This window comes from Numida meleagris, chromosome 17, assembly GCF_002078875.1.
Source record: "Numida meleagris isolate 19003 breed g44 Domestic line chromosome 17, NumMel1.0, whole genome shotgun sequence".
In the NCBI taxonomy this organism is placed as follows: domain Eukaryota; kingdom Metazoa; phylum Chordata; class Aves; order Galliformes; family Numididae; genus Numida; species Numida meleagris.
Genome location: NC_034425.1, coordinates 5,447,480 through 5,456,059, shown reverse-complemented (window position 1 = coordinate 5,456,059; position 8,580 = coordinate 5,447,480).

The window sequence follows — 8,580 nt, the reverse complement described above, 5'->3', positions numbered from 1 at the left end:
GGGACCGGAGCCTGCGCATCACTGCCGACATCCTGCATCCCCATCGCTCCTCGCCCCTGTGGCTTTTTCCCAAGACCAATGGGGCCAGCATGGGGCCTGGAGTGCTGACCCCACCCCACACACCCCGAGGCCATTGGGATGCGGGGTGGTAGCCGCTTGGTACCAACTCACCACAGCCCTGGGGAGGAGCAGTGGGGACGAGCCATCGGCTGCAGCGTTTCCATGGGAGCGCTCCCTCGTCGCCCGGAACATCGCAGCCCTTCCCACCTGCTGGAGCAGAAGGTGCTGCTCCGGATGGGAAGTTACGTGGGATTTCGTTGTTATTGTTATTATTGTTATTATTTAATTCTCAAGGTCGTGGGATTTACGGCCCGAGCTTACTTATTATCAGACACGGCCAAATAAAAATGATAGATTTCCGTGCTAGCTTTACAGCAGCTCTCGGTGGCTATTAAGGTTGCTAAAAGCATTTTCCATTCAAAAAAAAAAAAAAAAATGGAGAGCAAAGAAAGAACGAAGGGAAGAAAAAGAGCAAAAGGAGAAATGCAATAGGATCCAGGCTGGTGATGGATTGCAGGAAATAATCCACCCTGGCAGCCCAGGACTGCATAACCTTGATGTCAGCGGCTATTTTTCTCTGCTCTACGGCTCAGTACCCGCAGAGGAGGGGTGACCCCGCTGCACCTCCTGAAAACTGCCCAAATTTGGGGCTCTGCCTCATTTTCACGTCCAGGGTGAGCGGAGAGTGGGTTCCCAGTGTGCCCCGTGCTTTGGGTGCTCATCGCCCACCCATTGGGACGTGGTGGGTGGTAGGGCTGTGTCCCCAGGCCCCCCATACAGCCCCTCCTCACTCCTTCCCTCCAGCGTCACCATTCAATCTCTTCTTGTCATCTACCGCTCCCCCCCTCTCCGCGCCGTGCTCTCCTCCCCGCACCTCTGCCATTTTTATCTAACACTGGCCGTGAAAATTGGTGTGAAATGAAAAAAAAAAAAAAAGAAAAGAAAAAAAAAAAAAGGGCCTCTCTCTGCCTGCAGATGAAATCAATTGCTTTGGCAGGTCGCCCGCGGACACCTCGGAGCAGCGCTTCCCATCTGCAGGGCTGCGCGCGGATATTTCCCTTTCTTCTCCTGCCTCCCCCCCTCCCTCCTCCTCCTCCACCCACCCCGATTTTTTCCTTTTTTATTTTTTTTCTCTTTCCTTCGGTCTTTGCAATTTCACTTTGATGTCGTTGGTGCTTCTGCTTTCATGGCAATCCCCTCTATGTATGTGTGTGTGTGCGTGTGAGGGGTTTTCGGGGGTGTGCGCGCACGGCTGTGCCCCGTTAATGAGTGGTACCTTGGCATGGGGATGGGGCTGGAGAACCCCATGGATCCCCCCGGTGCTGTGGGTCTCTGTTGCGTCCCCTTCTGCCCAGTGCTGGGAGACATGGGGTGGCAGCTCGGTGCACCCCAAGGTGCAGCATGAGGGCCACCAGCGCCGGCCCCGCTGTTCCCCAGGAGTTCGGCACCGCGCTTGGTGAAGGCTGCAAAGCGCGCGTGACGTTCACCGCCACAACCTTGGTATTCTGCAGGAGGCTTCAGCCCTGCGAGGGAAAAGGGAAAAAAAAAAAAAAGATGCTTTCTTTCTCGTGCTTTCATTTTACTTTGAGGTTAATAGAAGGCTAATTTGAAAGCACTCCGTTAATGAGAAAGCTAAAAATATTCCTCCTACACGGACCCTTCCTTTGGAGTGGCGTCTGAGCGGCATCGGCTGCAGAACTGCTCCTCGGGGGTGACCACGGACCCAGGGACACAATGACCTCCCTTCGCCCTCTGCTGTGATTTGGTGGCCTCCCCATGTCCCACTGCGGCCAGGTCATGCCAGGACAGCGACACGTGGCTGTGGTGGCTTGGGGCAGGGTCCTGGCGCTGCCCCATTTTGGGAGAACCCGTGGCCCCTCCGTGTGGGGACACACTCTCTCCCAGCTGCCCTCAATTCCCAGAGCAACGCATCTAACCTGACCTCAGCGTAAGGGATGAATTGTGGGAAGACAAAGTATTTATTTATTTTTATGCCAGAGCCTCCCCAGAGCTTGCAACAGACTTCTACTTAAAAGTGTAATAAACAGAGATGTAATTAGTCTATAAAATTTGGACTCAGAGGCTCATTACTCCCAGGATGTTTAGCCTGTGCTTACTGTGTCACCAGGCAGCATTGCTCACAGCCCCGTGCTGGCATGAGCACAGCAGCACCAAGCCTAGAGCAGCTCCCAGGGCAGCCCCCAGCCCCACCACCCCTTCGTTCCATCTCCTCTTCCTCCCCATCCTCCTCCTCCTCCCCATCTTCCTCCTCCTCCCTGCAAAGGGCCCAACCCTAGCGCTGTCTCGCTGGGGAGATGCCCAGGTGGGGGGACAGCATGCACGCAGCAGAGCTGTCACCTGTCCCCTGCCAGCCATCACCTGCCACCCATCGCCCCATCGCTGCATGAGGCTGATGGGCACTGTGCTGTCCTCCTCCCTTTGCAGAGGACAGACCATAATTCACCCGCAAAACGCAACACGGATCCCCACATCAGCATGGAGAGCTCAGGGGACCTCGTGGTGGCAAGATGCTGAGGTCAGCACCGACCAATCCAAGAGCTGCTTGTGGAGGGGCAGCCATCAGCCATCTGAAAAGCAGCCACCTGCCTGCACCAGGCTTTGAAACTGCATTGAACTGGGAGCTGGAGGAGCCTTGGGGCCATAGCTGGGTATCTCAGGGCTGTCTGCAGCACCACGGGAGATGCGGGGAGGTGCCCAGCCCTGCAGCAGGAGCATCCGCACTGGCTGTTGTCCCCAGCACTCATCCCTCCAAAGGTGCCCCAGAGATGTCAAAGCACTTCCAGCAAAATGGAGTTCAGAGGCCAGCTCTAAACTGGAGCAGACGAGGAGTCTTTAATTCCCTTCAGACAGAGCCACATTAAAGAGTTTCTTGTTCTGCTGCTGAAGAAGCGTGGCCCTGCTCCCCCACCTCTCTCCTGCTCTGCTCCCTGCGATCGCCCTTTGAGGAGGTGCAGGAGCATTTAACCTCCATTTCCCTGCACAATTAAGGAGCTTGATTTGGGCACACGGTGAGCTGCCGGGGGGGGCACCAGGGGCAGCACACCGACACCGCCGCGCTGGCTCCCAGCATCTCCCAGCTCCTATTGATGCTTTAATTTTCCTTGGGGTTGGGGGGAAAGAAGAAAAGCGCCAGATAATTGTAGCGGAATGGGATGATAAGTAATGTTTGGTATCCTTTTTACAACCATTCCCCAGGGGCCCATTATGGTAATTTTTCTTCTATAACTGGCAAATTGTATAACAAGTCAGATGATAAACTAGCAAGCCAGGCAGAAATTTGCATTTTAATACAACTGTCTAAATCATTTCCCCACGTATGGGGCCGGACAGGACATCTCCGTCATCTCTGCTGCTTGGGGTGGCTGGCAGGGATGGGGGTCAGGGTCCCCTCCCCACCCCATGGGTGAGCCATGCCTCTCCTTCCATATTTCCCAGCCATGAACCCCGGTGGGAGGCAGAGCCAGGTCCCTGCAGCTCACCAGCACCAATCCTGAGTGGGGTACCCACAATGGCTTAGATCATGGGCAAACACGGGTGGTCCTGCAGGTCCTGGGGGTCCCACAGCCCCTCAGGTGCATGGAGCCCATGGGATGGGACCGGAGGGATTCAGCAGCCCCAGTCCTCCCACCCACTTTGTGTCTCAAAGAGCTGTTAGCAATCATTCAATAGAAACCCGATAGTGAAATGCCAGCCTCCCCTGACAGGTTTATAAATAGCTGCTTTGAGCCCAATTTGAAGTTTTGATTAACAAGAACGGAGGAAAAAAAAAAAAAAAAAAGGAAGGGGGAAAAAATGAAAAGCCAGTGGGAAGCTTGCTGCCATCCATCTGCAGTTGTTCCCCATCCTTTTTCCCCGTCCCTCTTCCCCATCCCATTTCCCATCCCGCTCTCCCCACCAAACGCTGCCCAGCTCAGGATGTGGGCAGAGCCGCAGCACCCCACGAGGATCCAGTCCATTAATGCAGCCCTGTATCAGCCACTCTTCCACACGTGGAACCTAATTAAGATTTTATAAACACTCACCCAGCGCAGAAAACTGCCACCGCATTAGCAAGGCAAATAGCGCCCAAATTAAGTTATTTTCTTCCCTTGCTTTAGTCCACTTTTTAATTAGGTGGCTGCTGAGATGTGGCGTGGCCCTGTGTAATTGTGTCACCATGATTTATTACAGCTTTCACTGGAGTTACTGCATCACCCTTCACATCACCAGGCTCGGATCGGGTCACTCGTCACTGGGAGGCTCTCCTGTAGGAGCGCAATGGGAGGTGAGGGCACTACAGTCCCCAAGCATGTTCTCCCCATCCCTGTTCCCATCCATCCCTCTCCCCATCCCCAAACCCATGCCAATCCACATCTAAATCCCATCCCCATCCCATCCCCATCCCATCTCCATTCCCATCCCATTCCAACTCCATCCCATCCCCATTTCCATCCAAATCCAACCCCATCCCCATCCCTATTCCCATCCCCATCCCACTCCCATCCCTGCAGTGGCTCAGGGACTCCCTCCTGCCTCCTGTCTCCCAGGGGAGCACAGATCTCCCGTACTGGTAATCACAACACAGCTACAAACAGTTACAGAAAGAAAAACAGAACTGAATAGATTCTGTGTCGAAATTTCTAACAATGGGAAATACATTTTTGAACAAAGCCTGGAGAATCGATGTTTTCCCTGCGGGGAGGTGGGCACAGAGCTGCAGAGGCATGATTACATCCTTCTGCACAGCCACACTGATGGAGGAGCAGCAGCAGCACCCCAGGCCCTGTGCTCATCCCATTGCACAGTGCAGCCCAGGATGGTGGGCTGGGGACAGCAAAGGGGACAAAAGGGAAAACACAACCCAGGGCATCTTTGTTGGGAAGGCAGATCCTGTAGGATGCTGCATGAAGGGGATGCTGCGGGGTGCCAGCCCTGCACGCCTGTTGCCTATGAGGCTGTGGCCATGCTGAGGGCAAGGCTGCAGCGCCCGCTCCTGCACCGTAACTCTTCAGATGACATTAAAGCTGTTGTCACCTCCTTCCAGCATTAGCATGAGTGACCCTCGCTCTGTGCCCACGCGTTTGCAGCAGATGGCGAGGTCGCTGGAAGGGCGCGTGGCGGTGAGCTGAGCCGGCACTGCCAGCAGAAAGGCCACGCTCTGCCCCGAGCTGCGGGAGCTGGGAGCAGGGTGCTGGCAGCTGGCAGTGCTCTCATCACAGCTCCCGAATTCCAGGAAAATCCTGGCACGCTGGGCACTGCTGGGGCTTCAGGCGGGGCTTGTTTTGCCGTGGGGCTCTGGGGACACGCAGCTAATTACCAGTGACAACATTTGCATCGCCAAGTTGCGTATAAGGGAGGAAGAAGTGGGCAGAAACAAGCTGATGGCACAGGGGACCTTCGCTGAATTGCATCCCCATCCCCATCCCGTTCCCATCCCCATCCTCATCCCCATCCCTATCCCCATCCCCATCCTCGTCCCCATCCCCATCCTCATCCCCATCCCTATCCCCCTCCCTATTCTCATCCCATTCCCATCCCATCCCCTGTCCCTGTCCCATCCCCATCCCTCCAGCTAAACCAACTCAATGCACAGCCCCAGCACCGTGCAGCAGTGATGGCAGCAGAGCTGTAAGTTTGCCACCTGCTCGGCCATCCACAGCACAGGGATCGATGTACCCTGGGGCCAGCTCAGTGCCCCACAGCAAGCTGCTGCAGAGCAGGAGCACCAGAGGGACAGGAAAGTATTATACTGGTTCTGGGGTCTGTGAATAATGGGAGAAGAATCCATAAGTAATTACATTCTAATTAATTAAGGGTGATGGATAGAGGGGACCGTCTGACTCCACACAAATCGCGCAAGCTGTAAAGGGCCGTTCTGCTGCCACCGTCAAATTGATTTACTGATTTGGAGAGGGAAAAAAAGGAAGAAGAAGAAAAGGATCTCAGCACTGCACCATTTGCAGCGCAGGATGCCCCAGCCGTGCAACACCGGCGTGGGGCGTGCTCCCAAATCTGGCTGCAGCGGCGCTGCCAGGAGCACGGTGGCACCAACCCGGGGCGGCTGTGCAGCTCCTGCAGCTTTGGGGCAGAGGGGTTTGGCTTTGCCAGCCTCAGCCCCTGGCTTTGTTTGCGAGCTCACGCACAGACTTCTCGCAGCCTGCACTCTGCCGTGGCACCTGCAGAGCTGCCAGCATCACTGCTGCCACTCGGCATGACAGCCGGCACTCGGAGAGGGCTCCTCTGTGAGCGGGGCTGCGATTAATTAGTGCTCTGTCTTATTAGCACCTTTATCTACTCAGTCATGTGCACCACTCTGATCCGAGATGACGTGACTCGTCCTGCGCAGGGCCCTCTGTAGAGGCTCTGCGTCACCCCTCCTTGCTCTGCGCTTTGCAACTTGCGTTCCGGCTTGCAAATGTGTGCGCGCACGTCTGCATGTGTCCGCACGTATGCACGTGCGTGCAACCATGTGCAAACCCACGCACACGCATGCAGCCATGCACACCCACGCACACACTCCTCCTTCCCAGCCACACTCCTCCCCTCTGCTCACCCCGCTCCACGCTGCTCCACGCCGAGGCACGTCGGCCTCGGGAAGTGGCTATTGTCACATTGCCTTGGAGTCTAATTAAGCTGAATATGAGAGCTGGAACACCTTGACTCGGGGAAGGTTAATGGCGCGAGCCTGTCTCGAGGAGGCTGGAGCTCAAGTCAACTCTGCAACATTAATTGTGGTATTGAGCGGCACGGCACGAGCAGCTCCGGAATTGTTCTTCGCCATTACATTAATGGCATTGCCGTGTCTATATTCCTTAAGTAATTGGCAGCTTTTTCTAGGTCTCGTCCTCCATTTACTTTCACAGGACATTAGAAGTCATTGTGTACAATAGCTTCACAAACCCCGATTCGTGCATTAAGTAGCACCATGCAGAAAAGCGGAGGATAATAAGGTGATGGACAAAAGGAAGGGACAGCAGCGGCGGCGAATTGCATGGAACCGCTTTCCTCACCCCTCCCTTTGCTGTGGAGTGATGATGCAGTGACACCCCCTCGCATCAGCCAAATCCCGCTGTCTTCGGGCACATGAACTGGACTAAGTAGAAGCATCCCATCTGCATGGAACTTTTCCCCAGCAAAGCACTGCATGGGATGGCAGAGCACAGCGATGCTGGTGGGAGTGCAAGCAGCACTGAGCAGAGATCTTTGCAGGGCTGATCCCTGGGGAAGGGGCAGTGGGGAGGTGAGGGTGTGCAGGTGGTGCTGTGCCCCTCTGGCTTGGCTCCACGTGTGCCTTGTGCCTCCATCTCACCTCCAGCCCCTGGCTTCATTAACAAGATAATGATGAGTCATTTAACTCCGAATTTCCAGAGGAGAAGCAAACCACCTGCGTGCGCATTGGTAAATGACGGAGGCACTAATGAGACCTTTCCTCCCATTGGAAGATGTAAGCCCACACTCCCAAACCCGCTGCTGCTTGGAGGTGATGGGAGGGGTGTTGCTGTCTGGCAGAGCTGGTGTGCTGTGCCATGCTGTGCCTCACTGGGATGTATTGTGCCATGCTGTGCCGTGCCATGCTGCGCTGTGCCATGCTGAGCCATGCTGTGCCATGCCGTGCCATGTCAGGCCATGCTGTACCACACTGCATCATGCCATGTCATGCTGTGCAGCCACTGGACTTCCCAGCAAGAAGCTGCACTGCTGGTTAGCATTCTCCCAAGGAGCCCAGCAGGTAATTACAGACAGATTAATAAGGTAAAACCCAGGGCATTTTCCTTGCTCACAAGTCTGGACTAAGACGTGCAACCTGGTGATTATGGGGACAGCGTAGCTGAGCTTGCAGCTGGCCCACAGAGGGGAAAGCACTGGGGCTTCATGCAGGCTGCACCCCACAACCCTGCACCCTGGGCTCCATGGAGGGGTCCCAGGGGCCGCACACCTCCACCCCCAATCTCTGCATCCTCCTCAAGCCTGGGCTCTGTCCTCATGGTGCCAAGGGAGCAGGCAAAGCAAGGTCCTGGAGCTAAAGGCATGCAGCTCAGTCAGAGTTCATTCCCTTTCTCAGCTTTTAGCAGCCCAGGGAAGGAGAAGTTTGAAGAAAAAGTATATTTTACAAAAATTGCCACCATCCCTTTAATTAAGCAATAAAATGAGTTAGAGCACGAGGAACCGCATGTTAATTCATCCTGAAGACGTCGGGCGCCGGGCCAGGAGGATCCTCTTACTGCGGTGATAAAATTTCATTAAAAAATATTTTAACTTCTTTTTTTTTTTAACTCCTGTTAATTTAACAAAGAGGCTAAAAAAGTTACGAGCAGGAAAAGCAACGTGCTGTGAACTCCCGGCCTGGCCAGCCCGGCACCGCTCGCTGCTCACACTGTCTCCAGCACACACGAGCCACCGCTTCCCCTTCCCATTCCTACGTTTTAATCCGAAATTATTTTATCACCCACGGAAGGAAAAAAAAAAAAAGAAAATGCCTAAGTAGTCGTTTATTAACAGCTATAAGTATCATTAGGCAGA